Genomic DNA, 24,391 nt, shown 5'->3' with positions numbered 1-24,391 from the left:
CTATCTTGCTTAAACTCTTTCAAAAAATCAAAAGAGTAGAATGTCTCCTAACTCCTTGTATGAAGCCAACATAACCTAATAACAAAGCCAAAATAAGTCACCACAATAAAGGTAAATTACAGCCCAATGTCTCTGATGAATCTAGAAGTGAAAATGCTCAAAAAAAAGCTTGCTAATTGGGGGATGAGTGGAATGCAGGAACCTCTTAAATTATTTAATGTAACAATTTGGGGATCTACATATCAATAAAAAAGACAATTTAATTAAAAATATATGTAAAAATTACTAATTAATTGTATTCAACAACACATTAAATGAATTTTACATCATGACCAAGTGGGTTTCATTCCCGGTATGCAAGGAAGGTTCAACAGAAGAAAATTAATTAATATAATACACCACATAAACAAATCAAAGGAAAAAAATCACATGATATCTACAGATGCAGAAAAATCATTTCACAAAAATACAGAACACTTTCTTGATAAAAACACAGCAAAAGACAGCAATAGAAGAAAACTTTCTGAATGTGATAAAGGATTTACATGAGAAACCCACAGTTAACATCATTTACAACTGTGAAACCCTAAAATCTTTCTCTCTAAGATCAGGAACAAGACAAGGATGCCCACTATCACCTCTATTATTTAATCTCGTGTTAGAAAGACTTCCCTGGGCACTGAGGCAAGAACCAGATATAAAAGGCATCCAAATTGGAAAGGAAGAAGTTAAAATTCACTATTTGTAGATGACATGATCCTTTACATAGAGCACCCTGAGACGTCTACAACAAAGCTTCCAGAAATTATAAATGAGTTTGGTAATGTTGTAGGATATAAGATCAATGCACAAAAAACAGTAGCATCATGGATAATGAACAACCTGAAGAGGAAATCAAGAAACAAATACCATTTACAATAGCAAATTTAAAAAGTAAAGTACCTAGGAATAAATTTAACTAAAGATGCAAAAGACTTAAACACAGAACTACACAACACTGTTCAACGTAATCAAAGAAGACTTACATAAATGGATGAATATTCCCTGTTCAGGGATAGGAAGACTAAATATCATTACAATATCTAGCCTACCCAAACTGATCTACAGATTCAAAGCAATCTCAATAAAAATCAACACAGTGGTGCTGACTGAAAATCAGCACTTGTAAGGAACAGCTTCTTTCCACCCAGGTAGGATTGGAGGTCTAGCCTAAAACCCAGTCCCACCTCTGGCAGGGAAGAAGCTGGGGGAACTTGCACTGCCTCCCTGGGAAGCAGCAAGCCACGCTGCAGAGGTTGGTGCCCATCCTACCCTAGGGGCACAAGCTGCCTCAGGAACTATTCCATGGCTGGTGTAGAAAAGTCCATTTCCCATAAACAGTGGAGGAAGAGACAAATGTCCACTGACCTCAGATACTGATTAGTGGACTCAGCTGGTTAAAGCATAATCCAAGAGCCAGCTGGAGCCTGAGCCTGTCAAGTGGGAAAGAGTCCAGTAGCTGCCATTTTGACTCTGCCCCCAGCATGAGGGGGAGCCTCGCTGACTGTAATCCAGTGAAGTTAGGGACAGGCTTCTTTCCACCAAGATTGGACTGCAGCCCTAGCCTAGGCTCCAGCCCCACCTCCAGCAGAGAGGAAGCTGGCAGGACCTGCACCAGGCTCTCCAGGCAACTGCAAGTGCTCTCTGCTGGCAGAAGATGAATAGTCAGACACCTGGGGCTGAATCCCTGCACCCCAAGAGAATAGGGGAGGAGCTAGGTATCCTCGGCCTCTCCAGGAATGGCAGGAATTTTCAGCCCACAGAGATTTGTTCAGTGCCTTTTAGCCCATCTCCACCTCTGTTCCCCAACAGGATAGGAGGGGGTTGGTGTTGCCTCAACCTCTCAGGGCAACAGTTTGGGGCTTCACAAATCTGGCTATTGGGGACATGTGGCTCCACCTCCATTCCCAATAGGAAAAGAGACGGACTGTGTTTGCCTAGCCTCTTTGGGTAACTGCAGGAGATTTTGGCCCACACAGCCTGGTCTGGTGGGTATTTATAGATGCAACCTCACCACCACCCCCATAGGAAAGAAGGGGCTGGTCTTTCCACAGTCTTTTTGGGCAATAGCAGACCTTCAGCCTCCATGGGATGGACTATTGGATGCCTATGAATCCATCCCCACCCCCAAAAGGATAGGAGTGTTTTGGTGTCTCCACAGCCTCTCTGGATAATGGTGGGAACATCAGTCAACAGGGTCTGTACTGTCAGGTGTCTGTGGATCCAAACCCATGCCTTAAAAAGATAGAAGGGGGCTGGTGTTTCCTCAAACTCTCCAGGCAATAGCAGGTATTCTCAGCCTAAAGGGACTGAACTGTTGAGCACCCATAGAACCACTTCTGCCACCCAATAGGATAGGAGGTACCTGGTGCTTTCTCAGCCTCTCCAGGCAATGATAGGTAATTTCAACCTAGAGGACTTAACTGTTGAGCATCTGTGGTTCTGTTCCCATCCCCTAAAGGGCAGAAGGGACAGCACTCCCTAAGCCTCTCTGGGCAACTTCAAGCATATCTGACCCACAGAGATTAGATTGTTGTCCACAGTAGAAGGTCCATTCCCACTCCAAGTAGGGACAGGGTCTGGTGATACATCAGTTTACTGAGCAACTGTGGTCATTTTGGACCCACACAGCATACATTGCTGACCAAAAGTATAGCTCCATCCCTGCCTAAGGTAGGGGAGGAAGGGGTGCAAAGCTTAATCAGGGCCTATGGGTGACTACAGTCTTGTGCAAAACTGGGATTATAATACATGGCTACAGCTCTGTCCCTATCCCTGAGAGAGGACAAAGTTGGGAGAAATTTCATCAATTCCTGGGGCAACGTGGGCAGCTTCAGCCTCCATAGCTTGCAGCACCAACTAAATCCTTGGTTCCTACTACACAACCAGAAAGGGAGAAAAGATAATAAATCCCTAAACTAAAGGGAGAAACTGCACCCAGAATAAATACATCTAGCAAGCCAGATGTGCGAACACCAAAAAATAACAATCCATACCAAGAAACAGGAAATGATGGCCCAGTTAAAGGAACAAGATAAACCTGCAGATGACATAAAGGAGTTGAGACAACTAATCTTAGATGTTCAAACAGATCTCTCAATAAATTCAGTGAGATGGCTAAAGTGATTAAGGATATTAACTAGACCTTGAATGAGCACAAAGCAGAATTTGAAAGCATACACAGAAAAATAGCAGACCTTATGGGAATGAAAGAAGCAATAAATAAAATAAAAAATACATGGGAGGCATATAACAGATTTGGGGAAGCAGAAAAAAGGATCGGTGAGCTTGAAGACATGACCTCTGAAAGGGAACAAACAAAAGAATAAATGAAGAAAAGAATGGAGAAAGTTCAACAGGGTCTCAGGGAACTAAATAACAGCAAGAGACATGTAAGCATACATGTCATGGGTTTCCTAGGAGGAGAAGAGAAGCAAAGAAGTGCAGAAAGACTATTTGAAGAAATAATGGTGGAAAATTTCCCAACCCTATCAGGACATAGATATCCATGTCCAAGAAGCACAACGTATGCCCATCTGAAGAAATCCAAATAGACCAACTGTGAGACACATACTAATCAGAATGACAAATGCCAGAGACAAAGAGAGAATTCTGAGAGCATCAAGAGAAAAGCAATGCATAACATATAAGGGATACGCAATAAGATTAAGCGCCGATTTCGCATCAGAAACCATGGAGGCAAGAAGACACTCATATGATATATTTCAGATATTGCAGGAGAAAAAACTGCCAGCCAAGGATTTTATACCCAGCAAGATTATCTTTTAAAAATGAGGGTGAGATTAGAATATTTACAGATAAACAGAAATTGAGAGAGTTCATAACAAAAAGACCAGCTTTCCAAAAAATACTAAAGGGAGTGTTAAAACCTGAAAAGAAAAGACAGGAAAAAGAGGCCTGGAAGAGACTCTATAAATGACAACTGTATCTGTAATAGTAACTACAAGTGTCAAATATAAAATGACAAACAAAATGCAAAGATCAAAATGGATGAAAAAAAAACTGCCTTTACAGTAATAACATCGAATGTTAATGGATTATACTCCCCAATCAAAAGACATAGGCAGAATGGATAAGAAAATTTAAGCCATCTATATGGAGTTGCAAGAGACTCACCTTAGACCCAAGAATACCAGTAAGTTGAAAATGAAAGGCTGGAAAAAGATATTCTATGCATGCAATAACCAAAAAAATAGTTATATCAGATGATACAGACTTTCAAAGCAAAACTGTTTTTAGAGAGAAGGACAGACATTACATATTAATAAAAGGGATGATTCGCCAGGAAGAAATAATAATCATAAGTATATATGCACCTAACCAGGATGCCCCTAGATACATGAGGCAAACACTGACAAAACTGAAGGGAGAAATAGACAACTCTACAATAATAGTGGGAGACTTCAATACACCACTCTCAGCAAAGGATAGAACACCTGGGCAGAAGATTAGTAAAGAAACAGAGAGCTTAAATAATATGATAAATGGACTAAACCTTACAGACATATACAGAACACAGCCCCCAAAAGAGCAGAATATACATTCTTTTCATGTGTTCATGAGTCTCTCCAGGATAGACCATATGTTGGGACACAAAGCAGATCTCAATAAATTCAACAAAATTGAAATTATACAAAGCACTTTCTCTGATCATAATGGAGTAAAACTGGAAATCAACAAGTGGAAATAAAGGGAAAATTCACATATATACGGACATTAAACAACACATTCTTAATCAGTGGATCAAAGAAGAAATTTCAAGAGAAATCAATAAATATCTTGAGACAAATGACAATGAGAATACAACATAGAAGAACCTATGGGATGATGCGAAGGCAGTGTTGAGAGGAAAATTTATAACCCTCAAAGCTTACATTAAAAAAAGAAGAGCTAAAATCAATGACCTAACTACACAGCTGGAGGAAATAGAAAGAGAACAGCAAGCTAATCCTAAAGCAAGTAAAAGGAATGAAATAACAAATATCAGAGCAGAAATAAATGAAATTGAGAACAAAAAACAATAGAGAAGATTAACTAAGTCAACAAACTCTTGGCTAAACTGACTAAGAAAACGAGAGGGAAGATGCAAATAAATGAAATAAAAAATGAAAAAGGGAATCTTACTACTGATGCAACAGAAATGAGATCATAAGAGGACAATATAAACAACTTTATGCTAAAAAACTAGACAATTTAGATGAAATGGAAAAATTCCTAGGAATGGACAATCTACATTGACACTAGAAGAAATAGAAGAGCTCAACAAACCAATCACAAGTAAAGAAATTGAAATAGTCAACAAACAACTCCCCAAAATGAAAAGCCAAGGACCAGTGGATTCACAGGTGAGTTCTATCAAGCATTCAAAGAAGACTTAATACCAATCTTACTCAAGCTCTTACAAAAAATTCAACAAGAAGGAATGCTACCAAACACATTCTATGAAGCCAATATCACTCTAATACCAAAGCCAGATAAAGATAATACAAAAAAAGGAAAATTACAGACCCATTTCTCTAATGAATACAGATGCAAAAATCCTCAATACTTGCTAATTGAATCCAACAACACATTAAAACAATTATCCATCATGATCAAGTGGATTTTATTCCAGGCATGCAAGTCTGTTTCAACACAACAAAATCAATCAGCATAATACACCGCATTAATAAATCAAGAAAAATCACCTGATCTTATCAATTGACACAGAAAAGGCATTTGGCAAAATACAGCATCCTTTCTTGATAAAAATACTACAAAAGTAGGAATTGAAGGAAATTTCCTCAACATGATAAAGGCCATATATGAAAAACCCACAGCTAACATTGTACTCAATGGTGAACAACTAAAAGCTTTCCTACTGAGATCAGGGATAAGACAAAGGTGCCACTGTCACCACTGTTGTTCAATATATTGCTAGAGGTTATATAGCTAATCAGGCAAGAAAAAGAAATAAAAGGCATCCAAATTGGAATGGAAGAATTAAAACTTTCACTACTGACAGATGATATGATTGTATATTTATAAAATCCAAAAAAAAAAAAAAAACTACAACAAAACTGCTAGAGCTAATAAATGATTTCAGTAGAGTGTCAGGATACAAGATCAATACACAAAAATCAGTGGTGTTTCTATACACTAATAATGCACAATCTGAAGGCGGGGCAAGATGGCATTTGAGTAAGTACACCATCATCATTTCTCTTACAAAAGACCGGTTGTGTGGTGACAGTGTCCTACCAGACCAGGTTGGTTTGGGAACCTGCAGGGCAGGAGGTGTCTGGACATCAATCTGGCAAGACTGAAGCAGAAGTGGTGTTTGCTCAAGATAGAACTGTGGGTTTCTAACACTGAACTTGGAAGTCTTCCCCCTAGGGCTAAGGGCCACAGCGTTCACTGAGAACTGCTGGCCCTAGAGCGGAGATTCCAAGCCCCATGTTTCCCAAATGTGTGAACCCCAAACCTGTGTCCCCTGAACTCCCATGGCCCATATTTCACAGACCTACATACTCCGAGTCCTCATGTTTCTGAGCCTCTGTTTCCCAAGTCCAGCACTCCCAGAAATCTGGCATTGCCCTACACCTCCCATCATGGACTAACTCTGGGAGTGGGAGGGTTTAGGTGGGAGGTGAAGAGGGGACAAGGAGTGGAGGTTCAATTTTCTGGTTCCCCCCTTTTATTGAGTTTGGAGGAGCATATCAGCCAATTTCCAGAGTGTCTGGGAAGAGAGGAGAGGTGAATCCAGTGAGAGCCCAATTTACCTAAACACCATGATATAGGAAACTTGGTTTGAGAGAAGGTGGAGTCATAAAATTAACTAGCCTCCCTGTAGCACACCTAAGGGAGAGGGACAGTAGGATGTGCTTTACAGGCTTCTAATAGCATATTTAGGGTTTCTGACAAGAGGCAGGTTCTCTCTCAAGAAATTAATAGTCATTATTTTCTCAGGTGAGTTGGTTCACCAGGGACCCATTTGAATTTCCTACAGGAGCCTTTATGCAGCCTTCCTGCTGCCTTGGGAGAGAGGAAAGTGAGGAAGGGAAAAAAGGGGAAGGTCAGACCCCTAAGGCGTTTATTCAAATGCAAAGAGGATTCTTTGCCTGAGTCCTTGTCAGGTCTTTTTGTCTTCTTGTTTTTTCTTCCTCTTTATCCCCACCACCATCTTTTTTTTTTTTCTTCCTTTTTTTCTCCCTTCTCTTTTTCTTCTTCTGCTTTTTTTATTCTTTCTTTTTCCATTTTTTTCTTTTTTTTAATATTAGTGCTGCAGGCAACATTTCTTATTTGCTATGCTTCCTCATCCTCAATTTTCTCTTTTCTCTGCATACTGATTTTGGCTACCAAAGCAATCCCCTTTCCTTTACATCATTCTCTCCTCCACCACTTCCTGCTTCTCTTAAATCCCACCTCTCTCTGTTTAGCCCCCAATATTCCTGACTTTTTATCTCTAATACCTCGAATCTGTTCTCTATCATTTATTCACTCTTTATATTATTGTCCTCCCTTTTCTTTTTCCCTCTATCCTGACCACACTGACCTTTGAATTCATTGTACATTCATCCCAATATTCAGTTTAATATATTATAGGTACTCCACTTTTTTACAGTTGTAACTATACACAGCTTCCATGAGTTCTATATCCATTCTCCTAGAACTCACATGGTTCTTCTGCAAACATTCACTATCAATACTGCTATGTTATTTTTCTTTTCTTACCCCTTTTGCTGTCTATGGACCTAATATTTCCCTTCAAGGAACCTAGTCAACAACAAGGAAATAGAATAAGAAGAAAAAAGTAACAAAGAAGAGTCTTAAGACACACACAAAAACAACAAATAATTAAACCACAAGACCAGAATAAGAAGATAATCAACAGAATAAAAAACAAGATAAAATGATGACCAGATAACAACAAAAAACTACAGACCATACTAATAATCAGGAAAACATGGCCCAGTCCAGTGACCAAACTAAAAACCAGGAAGAGAAGTGGAACACTGAACAATTAAAGTTCTCAAAACATGTATCATGGACCGATTCAATAAAGTGAGGGACAAGATTAAGCATATTAAGAAAACACTTGGAGAGCGTACAGAAGAAATTGTGACCACGAACAAAATGATCATAGAGATGATGGGGATCCATAGCACAATCCAAGAAATCAAAAATACACTCTAAGCAAATAACAGCAGATTTGAAGAGGCAGAGGAAAGAACTAGGGATGTGGAAGACAGTACATCTGAAATCAGATAGGAGAATTAATCAATAAAAAGATAGAAAAAATCCAGCAGGGACTTTGGGACCTGACTGACAATGCAAAATGCACAAATATCACATTGTAGGCATCCCAGAAGGAGAAGAGAAGAGAAAGGGGACAGAAGGTGTGTTGGAGGAAATCAGGGCTGAAAACATCCCACATCTATTGAGGGAGATGCATGTACATGTCCAGGAAGCACAATGCACCCCAAACAGCATAACTCCCAACAGGCCTACCCCAAGAAATATATATACTTGTCAAATTATCCAATGTTCAAGACAAAGAGAAAATACTAAAAGCAGCAGGAGAAAAGAGAACCATCAGAAGGAAGGGAGGCTCCATAAGATTAAGTGCTTGTCTCTCATCTGAAACCATGGAGGCAAGAAGACAGTGGTATGACACAATCAAGGTACTAAAAGAAAAGAATTTCCAACCAAGAATACCCTATCCAGCAAAGCTAGCATTCAAAAATGATGGAGAGTTCAAAATATTCATGGATAAACAGAAACTAAGAGGGTATGCCAACAAGAAACCTGCCCTTCAAGAAATACTAAAGGGAGTTGTGCAGGAGGAAAGAAAAAAACAGGAGAGACAGAATTGGAGGACAGTGTAAGTACAATCACAACTACAAAAAGAGAAAAAAAGTCAAACAACATAAGACAAACACAAATCCAAAGAAAATATTCCTAATATAAGTAATTCCTTGAAAATAATAACACTAAATATCAGTGGATTAAACTCACCTGTTAAGAGACACAGATTGGAAGATTAGATGAGGAAATATGACCCATCTATAAGTCATCTAAGAGAAACTCATCTTAGATCCAGGGATTCAAGGAGATTGAAAGTGAATGGCGGGAAAAAAAACTTACAGGCAAACAATAACAAGAAAACGGCAGTAGTAGCTATATTAATATCAGACAAAATAGACTTTAAATGCAAACAATTGTGACAGACAAAGATGGACACTACATATTAGGGAAAGGGATAATCATTCAAGAAAAAAGAACAATCATAAACATTTGCACCCCTAACAAGGGTGCCTCCATATACGTGAGGCAAACACTGGAGAAACTAAGTGAAGGAATAGATACCTCTACAATTACAGTGAGGGACTTTAACACACCACTATCACCATTAGACAGAACATCTCAAAAGAGAAGCAATAAAGAAACAAAGACTTTGAACAATATATTAGAGGAGCTGGACCTAACAGACATATACAGAACATTACAACCAAATACAGCAGGATATACATTTTTCTCAAGTGCACATGGATCATTCTCCAAGATAGACCACATGCTAGGCCACAAAGAAAGCCTCAATGAATTCAGAAAGACTGAAATCATACATAATTTCTCTGACCACAGTGGAGCAAAGCTGGAAATCTGCAAGGACCAGAGACCCAGATTTGGCACCAAGATATGGAAGTTAAACAACAAAATCTTAGAAAAACAGTGGGTCAAGGAGGAAACCTCAACAGAAATCAATAACTATCTTGAAACTAATGAAAATGATAACACAACATATCAAAACTTATGGGATGCAGCAAGAGCTGTACTGAGAAGGAAATTCGGAGCCATAAACTCATACATCAAAAAAGAAGAGCTAAAATTGAAGAACGAACTGAACGATTGGAGGAATTAGTAAAAAAAACGAACTAACCACAAAGAAAGAAGAAAGAAATAACAAAGATCAGAGAAGAACTAAATGAAATAGAAAATAGGAAAACACTCGAAAAAATAAACAAAACAAGAGAGCTGGTTCTTGGAGATCAATCAAAAATGACAAACCCTTAGCTAGACTAACAAAGAAAAAAAGACAGAAGATGAAAATACACAAAATAAGAAATGAGAAGGGTGATATTACCACTGACCCCTACTGAAATAAAGACTATCATAAGAGGATACTTCAAAAGACTGTATTCCAATAAGAAAGACAATTTAGTGGAAATGGACAAATTCCTAGAAACACATAAGCAGTGTACATTGACAAAAGAAGAAACTGATGGTCTCAACAAACCAATCACAAGTAAAGAGAATCAGTTATTAAAAACTTCCCAACTAAGAAGAGCCCTGGGGCAGATGGCTTCACAGGTGCAGTCTACAAAACATTCCGGAAAGAAGTAACACCAATTTTGCTTAAACTCTTCAAAAAAATTGAAATCGAAGGAACATTGCCTAATTCATTTTGTAACGCCAACATTACCCTAATACCAAAGCCAAACAAAGAAACCACAAGAAAGGAAAATTAAAAACCAGTCTCTCTAATGAACCTAGAAGTGAACATCCTCAACAAAATACTTGCTAATCATATTCAAAAATACATTAAACAAATTATACACCATGACCAAGTAGGCTTCATTCCTGGTATGCAAGAATGGCTCAATATAAGAACACCAATTAATATAATACACCATATAAACAAAATGAAGGGGGAAAAAATCACATGATCCTATCTACAGATGCAGAATGACAAAATACAACACCCTTTCTTGATAAAAACACTGCAAAAGATTGGAATAGAAGGAAACTTTCTGAATATGATAAAGGGTATATGCGAAAAACCCACAGCCAACATCATTTACAAAGGTGAAATGCTAAAATCTTTCCCTCTAAGATCTGGAACAAGACAAGGATGCCCACTATCACCCCTTCTATTTTAACACTGTTTTAGAAGTACTTGCTCAAGCACTGAGGCAAGAACCAGATATAAAAGTCATCCAAACTGGAAAGAAAGAAGTCAAAATTTCTCTATGTGCAGATGACATGATAATATACATAGAAAATCATGAGAAGTCTCCAGATAAGCTTCTAAGGACTTATACATGAGTTCAGTAAAGTCACAGGGTACACGATCAATGTACAAAAATCAGTAGCATTCTGTACACCAATGATCAGCAATCTGAGGAGGAAATCAAGAAAGAAATACCATTTACAACAGCAAATAAAAAAATCAAATACCTAGGAATAAATTTAACCAAAGATGTAAAAGACGTAAACACAGAAAACTACACAAAACTGTTCAAGGAAATCAAAGAAGACCTAAACAAATGGAAGAATATTCCCTGTTCATGGATAGGAAGACTAAATATTATTAAGATGCCTAACCTACCAAAACTGATCTAGAGATTCAATGCAATCCCAATAAATATCAACACAGCATTCTTTAAGGAACTAGATAAACTCTGAAATTTATTTGGAAAGGAAAGAGGTCCCAAATAACCAAAGACACATTGAAAAATTGAAAAAGAAAAATGAAACCAGAGGAAACACACTACCTGACTTCAAAACATACTACAAAGCTACAGTAGTGAAAATGGCATGGTATTGGCTCAAGGAGAAAAACACTGAGCAATGGAACTGAATAGAGAGTTCTGATATAGATGCTCATATATACAGTCATCTGATACTCAACAAGGCCACCAAGCCCACTTAACTGGGAGAGAATGGCTCCTTCAACAAATCGTGTCTAGAGAATTGGATATCAATATGCAAAAGAAGGAAAGAGGATTACTATTTCACACCTCATAAAAATATCAACTCAAGATGGATCAAAGACCTAAATGTAAGAACAAAGACCATAAAGACCTAGGAAAACAACATAGGGAAGCACCTACAGGACCTTGTAATAGGAAATGGCTTCATGAACTTCACACCAAAAGCACAAGCAGCAAAAGAACCAATAGATAAATGGGACTTCCTCAAAATTAAAGCCTCTTGCACCTCAAAGGAGTTTGTCATGAAAGTGAAAAGAGAGCCTACACAATGGGAGAAAATATTTGGTAACTATATATCTGATAGTAGACTAATATCCTGCATATATAAAGAACTCCTATATCTCAAAAATAAAAAGACAACCCATTTAAAAAATGGGAAAAAGATCTGAACAGATGCTTCTCCAAAGAAGAAATACAAATGGCTAAAATGCACATGAAAAAAATGTTCAAAATCTCTAGCGATTAGGGGAATTTATATCAAAACTATAATGAGGGAAACGGACTTGGCCCAGTGGTTAGGGCATCCGTCTACCACATGGGAGGCCGGCGGTTCAAACCCTGGGCCCCCTTGACCCGTATGCTGCCGGCCCATGCGCAGTGCTGATGCACGCGAGGAGTGCCGTGCCACGCAGGGGAGTCCCCCGCATAGGGGACCCCGACGCGCAAGGAGTGTACCCTGTAAGGAGAGCTGCCCAGCGTGAAAGTGCAGCCTGCCTAAGAATGTACCGCGCACACGGAGAGCTGACGCAACAAGATGACACAGCAAAAAGAGACACAGATTCCCGTGCTGCTGACAATAACAGAAGTGGACAACGAAACAAGATGCAGCAAATAGACATAGAGAACACACAATGGGGGGGGGGGGATAAATAAAAAACTCTTCAAAAAAAAAACTATAATGAGATACCATCTTACTCCCATAAGACTGGCAGCTATTAAAAAAAATAGAAGACTACAAGTGCTGTAGAGGATGTGGAGGAACAGGAGCACTCATCCACTGCTGGTGGGAATGCAAATGGGCCCAGCCATTCTGGAGGACTGTTTGGCGGTTTCTCAAAAAGTTAGCTATAGATTTGCCATATGACCCAGCAATTCCACTGCTGGGTATATAACCAGAAGATCTGAAAATACGGACACAAACCAATATATGCACACCAATGTTCATAGCAGCATTATACACTATTGCCAAAAGAAGGAATCAACTCAAATGCCCATCGATGGATGAATGGATAAATAAAATGTCATATGTACATACAATGGAACACTACTGACCTATAAGAAGGAATATAATACAAACACATGTGATAACATGGATGAATCTTGAGGACCTTATGTTGAGTGAAGCAAGCCAGACATTGAAGGACAAATACTACATGACCTCTCTGATATGAAACAAGCAAACTGTGCTGTCTCAGAGAGCTCAAGTCTGGAAGATAGGCTTAAAGGAATCTGGGGGGTGAGGAAAGTTGTGAGCTGACACTTACATGGGTGAAGTCTATGACAAGCTGGAGGTTAAGTATTTTTATATGGAAGGAATAAGATGGGGGCATAGGGATACCTTTCGGTGGGACTTTGTGGGATTGAGGGGGTTAGGCTTGGGAGGATGGGTCAGAATACCCAAGGAATTGGGGAGAGGGCTGGGGGAACCATTGAATATGGGGGAATGTCAGGTATATGGTTGAAACTATACTGTTGAGAAAACTCTTTAGAAAATATAATAACGAAGCATCACGTGTTTCAGGTGCTTAAGGGGAAGGCATCTGGTATAGGGGCAAGCTACTAGGGAGTATGTGAGTGATCATTTTGTCATAGTGTGTTATAACATTGGGTGGAGACCCATACAATGATTGTGAAGGTGTACCCACATCCTGGGGAGATCTGATGTTCCCAAAGAGAGGGAATTGTGTCTCCCAAGAGGATTGCTGGCTCCAAATTAGTTAGGGCAGGTGAATATGTCAAGCCCTCAGCATTGCTGCAGTATCTGTAAATCTGGTTCCTTAAGTAGTGAAGACTGAGTGTCAGTGTGCCCTGAGGGGAGGGGGAGAGAGATATAGCATGGACGGAAGAAGGGAACTGGGGGGCAATGGAAGTGCTCCACAAGATTATGCAATGATGGGTATGTCAACTTACATCTAAAGTGTATAAAAGCCTCTAAACTAAAATGTAAACTATAGTGTAAAACATAAGGAAACTGAAAACTTAGAAATTTGTACAGTCTAAAATAGAAACAATAATGTAAACCAAAATGGAACCATGTTTGATAGCTATGTTTAAAAATTTCTACATACCTGCACCAAATATAACATGAATATGTAAAGAGATCATTGCTGGGGAAAGGGGAAAAGGGTTTAATGTTCGATATCTGGGAGTCCCCAATACTGTGTATGTGAATTACTGTGATCTAAAACTTTTTTGAAGACAAAATAAAAAATTAGAAAAAAAAAAGGAATGATGTGGACACTGAGGAAGAAATGAAAATGTCTTGCCACTGTACATACAGGGCAACACCTACTACAGTGATGAAAGGCAAAATGTTAGAAACAAAGCTTTATAATATCTTTCATTTTATTAATACATCAATTTATTTTTATTTTAGTATTTCTAAATTACTATGTATTCTATTTCTAAACTTTAAACCCATCACTGTATTTCAATTTTCTATTAATTGAATTTGGCAATATATTAAGATTCATTGTTGAAGAAGTTTTGGATCACAGAGAGGTTCAACTGTGGCAGGGGAGGAACTCCAGTGTGGGGTGTTATTGATGGGGGGCACATGGGTGGGGAGGAGTTCTCCAGGGCAAGTATGTAGGGAACATAAATATGTTACAAGGTATGTTGGGTATTTTTATAGTAGTTACAGTTATAAACATCAACTGTGTAATCTAAGCCCCCTCTTGATCTAGAGGTGGAGGGGACATCACCATCCTGGAGTCCACATAATGGAGGAATAAAATATGGACTATAGTGGACTTACTGATATTCTACTATAAAACTACTGTGATGAGAAATCGAAGAAATTTTAGTATCGAGGAGAACATGGTCACAGTAGTTGCTGAGGACAGGAAGAGGGTAGAAGAGATGTGATGTGGGGGCAATTTTCAGATTTTGAGTTGCTTTAATGATACTGCAGGGTCAGAGCATCTGACCTTTATATATCCTGCCATAACCCACTGAATGTACTGGGGGAGAGTGCAAACTACAGGGTAAACTATTATCTGTGTAGTGCAGCAGTGCCCCAAAATGTCTTCAATGAGTGCAATGAGGGTGCCGCAACGATGAGGGACGTTGTTGGTGTGGGAGAAGTGGGGTGGGGGGGTATACAGGAACCTCATATTTTTTAGTGTAACATATTTTTGTGATGTATATATCTTCAAATATACAATTTACAAAAATAATGTGGTGCGGAGAGGGGAGTGGGTTATATGGGAACCTCATGTTCTTTCTAAGGTTTTTTAACGTAACATCCCTTGTGATCTATTAACTAAAAAAAAAATTTTAAATGCACAATCTGAGGAGGAAGTCAGGAAAAAATTCCATTTACAATGGCAACTAAAAGAATAAAATATTTAGTAATAAAGTTAACCAAGAATGCAAACAACTTGTATTCAGAAAACTGTAATGCATTGCTAAAAGAAATAAAAAAAGAACTAAATAATTGGAAAAACATTCTATGCTCATGGATAGGAAGACTAAATATCATTAAGATATCAATTTTATCCAAATTGATATACAGATTGCAGGGAATCCCAATGAAAATTCCATCAGCATTTTTTAAGCAAATGAAAAACACAATCAGCAAATTTATCTGGAAGGGTAAGAGGCTCCAAATAGCCAGAAACATCTTAAAAAGGAAAAGTGAAGTTGGAGGACTCTCACTTCCAGACTTTAAATCATATTACATAGCTACAGTGGTAAAAACAGCATGATATTGACATAAATATAGACACATAGACAAATGGAACTGAAATGATCAATCAGAAACAGACCCTCAAATCTTCAACCAAGTGATTTTTGACAAGTCTGTCAAGCTCTCCCAGTTGGAGCAGAACAGTTTATTCAATAAATGGTCTTGGGAGAACTGGATATCCATAGGCAAAAGAAAGAAAGAAGACCCCTAACTCACACCTTATACAAAAATTAACTCAAAACGGATCAAAGACCTAAATATAAAAGTACAATAACGCTCTTAGAAGAAAATGTAGGGACACATCTTCAAGACCTGTTGGTAGGTGGTGGATTCTTAAACCTTACACCAAAAAGCATGAGCAATAAGAGAAAACATGGATAAATGGGACCTCCTCAAACTTAAAACATTTCTGTGATTCAAAGGACTTCATCAAGAAGGTGAAAAGGCAGCCCAGTTAATGGCAGAAAATATTTAGAAACCATTAATCCAATAAGCATTTAATTTCAATTCTATATAAAGAGATCATACAACTCAACAATAAAAGACAAGCAATCCAATTTTAAAATGGCCAAACGATTTAAAAAGACATTTCTCCAAAGAGAAAATACAAATGGCCAAAAAGCACATAAAAAATGTTCCATATCACTAGCTATTAGGGAAAAACAAATTAAAACGACGATGAGATATCATCTAGCACCACATAGAATAGCCATTATTTAAAAAACAGACAACAATAAGTGCTGGAGAGGATGTGGAGAAACAGGAACACTTCATCACTGTTGGTGGAAGTGTAAAATGGTGCAGCCTCTATGGAAGACAGTTTGGCAGTTCCTAAGGAAGCTAAATATAGAACTGCCATATGATCCAGCATTTCCTCTACTAGGAATATATCCAGGAGAACTAAAAACTATGACATGAATAGGCACCTGTACAGCAATGTTCATAGTGGCATTGTTGAAAAATGCCAAAAGATGGAAACAATCCAAGCATCCATCCACCAACGAACTGTGGTATATATGTATGATGGAACACTATGTTACAATAAGAAGAAATGAGATTGGGAAATATGGGATAACATGAATGAATCTTGAAGACATTATACTAAGCAAAGTAGTCAGATACAAAAGGACAAATATTGCATGGCCTCATTAATATGAAACTAAATACAAATAATAAACACATGGAATTAAAACCTTGAGTATAGATTATAAGGAGATAAGAGTAGGGTTGAGAAGAACTATAGATGTCTAATGTATGTAGAAGTTTTAATGAACTTGACTGTAAAAGTGTGGAGATGGATAGAGGTGATACTAGCACATTATAGTGAGTAACAACTGATTTATAAATGGGATTGTAACTGAAAAAGTTAGTCTGGGGAAGTAAATACCAATACAAAGAAAGCTAAAGAATAATCTAGGGACTGAACAACCCAGTGAGCCCAGAGGCAGTTGAGAATTGTGGTTAAGGGTACAAATGCAAGAGAGTCCTTCTGTTAGCTAGGACAGATGTACATCACTATTGCAGGGTGATGGGAATACAGAGAAACACAGGAAAACTACAATTGGTATTACCTATAGACTATGGTTAACAGCAGTACTATAACATTCTTGCATTAATGCCAAGGTATACTGTGTTGATAAAGGAGGTGTGTGGAAAAAATGTGTCAAATGTATGCTATGGACCATGATTGGTGGTAATAGCCTGATGATATGATCTCATAATCTGTAACAAATGTTCCACCAGGGGGTAGAGTTTTATGGGAAATCTATACATCTGTATGATTGTTTTGCAGGTTCCCAATACCTATAACAAAACTACATTAAAAAAAATAGGACGGGTTGGGGGAAAAATATACCAAATGTAAAATAATGAATATAACTGGTAGTAATATTTTGACAATGCTCTAGCATAGCTTGTAACAAATGTTTCACACCAATGCAAAGAGTTGGTGGAGGGGTGATGTATGAGACCCCTGTGAAATGTTATGTGTGTTTATTTTTTAGGTTCACAATCTTTACTATGCACTTATTGTTTATGTGTGTTCATGTATGAATGACATACTTCAATAAAAAAAATCAACACAGCATTTTTTAATGAACTAGGAAAACAAACTATGAAATTTATTTGGAAAGGAAAGAGGCTTCAAACAGTCAAAGACATATTACATGGGAAAATGAAATTGAAGGACTCACACTACCTGCCTTCAAAACAAACTACAAAGGAACAGTGTTGAAAATGGCATGATATTGACACAAAGATAGACATACTGAACAATGGAACCAAATTGAGAGTTCTGATATAAATTCTCATAAATACAGTCACTTGATATTTGACAAGGCCACCAAGCCCACTCAATTGGAGAGAATGGCCTCTTTACCAAATGGTGCTTGGAGAATTGGATATCCATAAGCAAAATAATGAAAGAGGATTACCATCTCACACCTTATACAAAAATCAGCTCAAGATGGATCAAAGACCTAAATATAAGAGCCCAGACAATAAAGATCTTGGAAAACAATGTAGGGAAACATCCACAGTATCTTGTAATAGGAAACGGCTTCATGAACTTCACACCCATAGAACAAAATGCCAAAAAACAAATAGGTGAATGGGACCTCCTCAAAGCTAAAGCATTTTACACCTCAAAGGAGTTTGTCAAGAAAGTGAAAAGACAGCCTACCCAATGGGAGAAACATTTGGTAACCATATATCTGATAAAAGGCTAATATCCTGCACATAAAAAAACACCTATATCTCAAAATTAAAAAGACAAGCAACCCATTCAACAAATGGGCAAAAGGTCTGAACAGATGCTTCTCTAAAGAAGAATTATAATTAGCTAGAAAGCACATGAAAAGATGCTCAAAATCACTAGCTTTTCAGGAAATGCAAATCAAAACTAGAATGACAAACCATCATACTCCCGTAAGACTGGCAGCTATTAAAAAAACAAGACTGAAAGTTTTGGGGAGGGGAAGTGGCTGTGACCCAACCGGTTGGGCTTCCATCTGCCATATGGGAGGCCCTGTGTTCCTGTTCCAGGGCCTCCTTGTGAAGGCAAGCTCACTTGTGCACAGCAGAGAGCCAAAGGCCCATGCACCACAGTAAGCCAACGGCCCACATGCCATGGAGAGCCAACAACCTGCATGCCACAGAGAGCTGGCACAGCAAGGTGACTCAACAAAAGGGAGACAAGCAACCACAGAAGAACATGGAGCCAATGGACACAGGAAGCAGACAGAAGCAAACTGCAAGGGGGGGAGGCAGCAAGGTGATGCAAAATAGGGAGACAAGCAAACATGGAAGATCATATAGTGAATGAAGACAGGAGAGCAGACAGCAAGCAATCTACAAGGAGGGGCAATCAATCAATCAATCAATCTTTAAAATAAAGGTGTTGGAGAGGATGTGGAGGAATGGGAACATTTACCCACTGCTGTGGTAATGCAGAAGGATCCAGCTGCTACAGATTTGCCATGTAACACAGCAATTCCATACTGGGGGATATACACAGAAGAACTGAAAGAAGGACACAAACCAAAGTATGCACAACACTGTTCATCATAGCATTATTCACTACTGCCAAAGGGTGGAATAAACCCAAATTGCCATCAACAGATGAATGTATAAACAAAATGTGGAACATACATACAATGGAATACCACTCAACTATAAGAAGGAATACAGTACAAACACATAGGATAACATGGATGAATCCTGAGGACCTTATGTTGAGTGAAGCAACCCAGGCATTGAAGGACAAATACTGCATGACCTCTCCTTTGAAAGAGCAAACCAAGCTGTGTCAGAGAGCTAGAGACTGGATGATAGGCTTACAGGAAATTGGGGATGAAAGCAAGGTTGTGAGCTGATGTCTACATGAGTGAAATCTATGATAAAGTGGAGGTAAGTAGTTGTACAGGGAAGGGATAAGATGGGGGCATAGGAATATTATTGGGTGGGGCTTTGTAGGTTTGAGGGGGGCTAGGGCTGGATGAGTCAGAAGGCCCAAGGAATTAGGGGGAGGGCTTGGGGAACAGTTGAATATGCGAGACTGTCAGGTACATGGTTGAATAAGGCTGAGAAGACTCTTTAGACAATATAATAAGGAAGGATTATGAGTTTAAGGTGCTTAAAGGGGGCATCTGACACAGGGGCAAGCTTCTAGGGAGTGTGTGAATGCTCATTTGTCATAATGTGTTAAATCCTTGGGTGGAGACTATATGATTGTGAAGGTATACCCACATCCTGGAGAAACCTGATGTTCTCAAATAAGGGAATTGTGTCCCTTGAGAGAATTGGTGGCTCCCAATTGGTTAGGGCAGTCTAGTATGTCAAGCACTCAGCATTGTTGCCAGTATCTGTAAATCTGGTCCCTCAAGCAGTGAAGATTGATTGTCACTGTGGGCCCTGAGGGGAGAGGGAGAAAGGTACAGAATAGATGGAAGCCCAGTAACTGGGGGGCAATAGAAGTGCTCCACAAGATCATGTAATGATGGATATAGGACATGTCAACTTATACTGATGTGGGCTATGAGTGGAAGGCTCTTTGTCTCTTCAGAGATAACCTAAGCTGTTTGACTTGTGGGTGTGGAACGGTAAGAGGCTGCAGTCCTGCCCTTAGGCACAATTGCAAGGGCTCCAGTCCCAGGAAACAGTTTAACAATGCAAGGACTATAAACTTTAAGTATTTAGGGGAAATGCAAAAACCAAATATGCTAAAAGCTTATCTAGAATATCTAGAGTCCATGCTAAAAGCTTACCTAGGATGTGGAAGCTATATATGCTAATTAAAGCCTATTGAGAACTGAAACAAAGAGACCACTTGGCCTTTCCTCTCTGGATAAAAGACATTTGAAAATCTTGTTCAGGGCTCGGGATTCAAACAGAAAGCTCCCGAGTCCGGCGGGCCGTCAATAAACCATTTTTCCTTCTCAAAATCATTCCCGAGTCCTGGCCTCTCTATACTCAAATAATTAAACTTCTCTCAAATGCTACAACAATACCACAACTGTATAAAACTCTAAGCTAAAATGTAAATTATAAACTAAAAATTTAGAAATTTGTAAAGTCTAAAATATAAATCATAATGTAAACCAAAATGGAACCATGTTTGAAAGCTATGTTTCAATATCTGCACATCAGCAATAGCAACTATAACATGAACATGTTAAATGATCATTGCTGTGGAAGGGGAAGTGTTTGATGCTGGATATTTACGAGTGCCTTATATAGTATATGTGACTTTTCTGTGATCTAAAAGCTTTTTGAAGACAATATTAAAAATTTTTAAAAGGATATAGACCCTGAGGAAGAATGAAATTGCCTTACCCCTATACATACAGTGCAATACCTATGACAGTTATGAAAGGCAAAATCTCAAAAACAAAGTTTCATATTTTTCATTTTTGATACCCCAATTATTTTTTACTTTTAGTTTTTCTAAACTAGTATGTATTCTATTTCTAATCTTTAAATCTACCATTACTATTTCATTTTCCTACTAATTGAATTTGGCAATATATTATGCTTCATTTTCAAGGAGTTTGGACCACAGAGGGATTCAACTATGGCAGGGAAAGAACACTGGTATGGGGTGTTATTGATTGATGTTGTAGGGACAGATGCTGGACATTATACATCCTGCCATAATCCACTGCATGTACTGGGGGAGAGTGTAAACTACAACGTAAGCTATTATCCACATGATGCAGCAGAGCTCCAAAATGTATTCACCCAGTGCAATGAATGTGTCACAATGATGCAAGAGGTTGTTGATGTACGAGGAGTGGCGGGGTGGGGTGTGCGGTATATGGGAATCTCACATATTTTTGTAACTTTTTAAATCTATATAGCTACAAAAAATGCATTTAAAAATAAATATAAAAAATAAAGTGAATTGGGAAGAAAAAGACTGCTTTTGCTCAGGATCAATCACTCTATAGTCACAACTGGTCTAGATGATTAAACATATCACAGAAGTGCATGGAAACCTTACTAAAATAATCCATATGCCTCCAAGAACTATAAGTTAACTTAATGCGTGTCTACTTTCAGGGTTAAGGTACTCAATTGCAAAAGATTCACAACACAAGCAAATTTTGGTCCTCTCCTCATTTATACTCTGAATACCACAGAACCTTGGATCCAACCGACAAGTGACAGTATTCCTAGTAATGGATCTTTAAACAAGATCACTTTGGATGTACTGATGTTTTGCCAGGCAAAATTTCTATTGTGGAAATTTTATAGGGCAATTCCCTGGGCAGTAAATTGCCTTAATAGCTAGTAAATTCCTGGGCAATGTGCACTTGGTCTCCTCACAGCCCCTTAGGAGTGTATAATCAATCAAACTTTTCACTGGACTACTAGCCCCAATCTACATTCTCAAGCAAAACAGGATGAACACAGGGAGTTAATAATTCTGATTTTGCCTCTTTAGGCAGATTTTTGCTACTTTGCCATATGCTTAACACAAATGAAAACGGGATTAGATATTTATCGATCACAATAGGAGAAAATAATAAATCTACTACTATACAGCAGCACAGCAAGTCATTAGATTTTTTTGCTTAATTTATTTTAGAAAATAGCATTGCCAAATTTGTTTACTTGGCTGAACAAGGAAGCATTTTGCCGTTGCCAACACCACTTGCTCTACTTAAGTTAACTCTGTTGGGGAAATTGTCTCACACATAACACAAAAGCATGAAAAAATTAAAACATGCCGTATAGCTTAAAGAGATAAGGCCTTCCTGGTTCAAATCATGGGCCCTAGGCTTAGTAGCATACCATGAGGTGGGCATTCGGGCATTTTTTATTTACAATACTCATTTTAGTCTCCCTGGTGCACTCATTGCTCTCAAGAGTTTTGAATTCATGACATCAGTCACTTGTAAAATAGCAAATGATTTCTTTGTATCTAGAGTAACATAAAAATGATGATCAAGGAAAAATTGACATCATCGTGACTATGTGCCATTGAAAACAACCTGTAAGTACTACTCCAAGACCTCAGGCAGTAACTGAAAATGGATACAATACCTTAAATTTTGATCAACAGCTGAAAGCCAGATCAAACTGAAGGAAATTGTTAAATTAATTTATGCCACAGCTGTTTTCCCTTATACTAAGCCCTCTACCAGCAAACTGAAGCTTAACTAAGGTCCTATCTCTTTGAGGTTGTCATTTCTCCAGAACCCGAAACATAATCACAACTTGCCCTAACTTGGCGGCTTCTTTCCTGTCTTCAGCAGGAAAGTTGGTCAGTTTTGTTTATTTTTGTGCAGAATTCTGTCCCCAGTTCCTGTAATTTGTTTAAATTCTCTTCCTCACTCTGTACCCCATTTTCCTTGCACATTTTGTTTCTGAGACCCTCCTCTCACAAAGCAGTTCCGTTTAAGCATCCCCACTATTTTCCTCATGAGGCTTTTCTGCTTTAGGTTTCCTCCCTGCTAGGAAAACCCTGCCTCTGGGTTTCAGATGGAGTTATTCCCGTAAGGTGAGTCCCTCCAGAAAAGTCAATTCTGCAATTAGAATCCCACGAACGATAACTAGACGGCATTAGCTACCGCCATTCTGCCTATGTTCACCTCCCCTCCTCCACCGAGGGGCCCTTTTGTTTCCAGTACTCCTCAAAGGCTTGTTTTCCACCCTTGGTCTCTGTGGATGGACTTGGGTCTCCGTGCCTGGATATGCATAGGGTTCTTACTCACAGCTGTGAGTTCTTCTAAAATCTTTTTCTTCAGTGAGGGGGACTCAGGCTGCTGGCCCCCTCTAGAGAACTCCCACGCATTACATGAGACACATTGAGAGGGAAGGGAAGAGGACAGGCAGGTCATGGATGAAATTTTCTCACCTGGTATTTTTCTCTTTCTTCAATTCAAAGTTGATGGAGTCTTTGTCCAGCTTCTAACAGCCTCCAGAGCGCTGGATGATGTCGCTGCCGTTTTTTTAAAGCGTTAACTTCTGTCGCTCTGTTGATGACGTCAACTCTTCGTTAGGCTCAGGGGGAAGCGAGGGACGCAGGTGCCCAGAAATCAGGCCAGGAGCTGAAATCAGGTTAAGCAAAGCATTTAATGAGAGAGAGGGGGCTTAGCAGTAGGACTTGTGGGGATTAGTTCCACCACCGGCACGGGCATGCTTAAGTGATTTATTAAAGCTCGTCTGTTCTTGCTTCAGAGCAAAAATAGCTCCGTCCTCGCTATCTCTGCACAAGCTATATCTTTTTGCTTGAAGTTTGGAAATGGCTTTTTCTTGCATTTTTGCTGGTAGATAAGATGTGAGTCTAGGGACAAGGTTTCTTGTTCCAGGACAAAACATACTTGAGAAATTTAAGTTTACCCACAGGCCTTGGCCAAATCCAAAAATACATGATATATAATCAAGAGAAATAAGCCAGATAAGGCCCTCCCTGCATATGACTTCTGGTGTATGTTTTTTTCATTTCCGTGGCAATTTGGGCCCAAACTTGGGGCAGCTGATTTTCTCCCTAGCTGCAGGGAATTTTTCAGGTTGGCCCCCAATGTAACTACATTCCAGGCGTTCATCGTTCATTAGTTCATTGCTGCTAGTAATCACAGCCGCCCTTGAGGTAAGCTGCTCACTGGGTTCATGCATAGAAGCATGTCTGCCTAGTATGATTAGTCTGGACCAAACTTCCTGCAGA

At 38.8% G+C, this 24,391-nt stretch overlaps 1 long non-coding RNA gene across 1 annotated transcript in view; it reads right to left on the bottom strand.

Annotated features, from left to right (window-relative positions):
- LOC131276625 (uncharacterized) overlaps window positions 1–23,693 on the bottom strand; it is a 62,521-nt gene extending 38,828 nt beyond the window's left edge. Inside the window, exon 1 of the long non-coding RNA XR_011647781.1 lies at window positions 23,582–23,693. This is a non-coding gene — a long non-coding RNA (uncharacterized lncRNA). The remainder of the gene's footprint in view (window positions 1–23,581) is intronic.
- Between the last annotated feature and the right edge of the window lie 698 nt (window positions 23,694–24,391).

This window comes from Dasypus novemcinctus, chromosome 30 (genome assembly GCF_030445035.2).
Source record: "Dasypus novemcinctus isolate mDasNov1 chromosome 30, mDasNov1.1.hap2, whole genome shotgun sequence".
Classification (NCBI taxonomy): domain Eukaryota; kingdom Metazoa; phylum Chordata; class Mammalia; order Cingulata; family Dasypodidae; genus Dasypus; species Dasypus novemcinctus.
The sequence above is the reverse complement of the archived record's forward strand: the minus strand, read 5'-3'. Positions and strand labels throughout refer to the sequence as shown.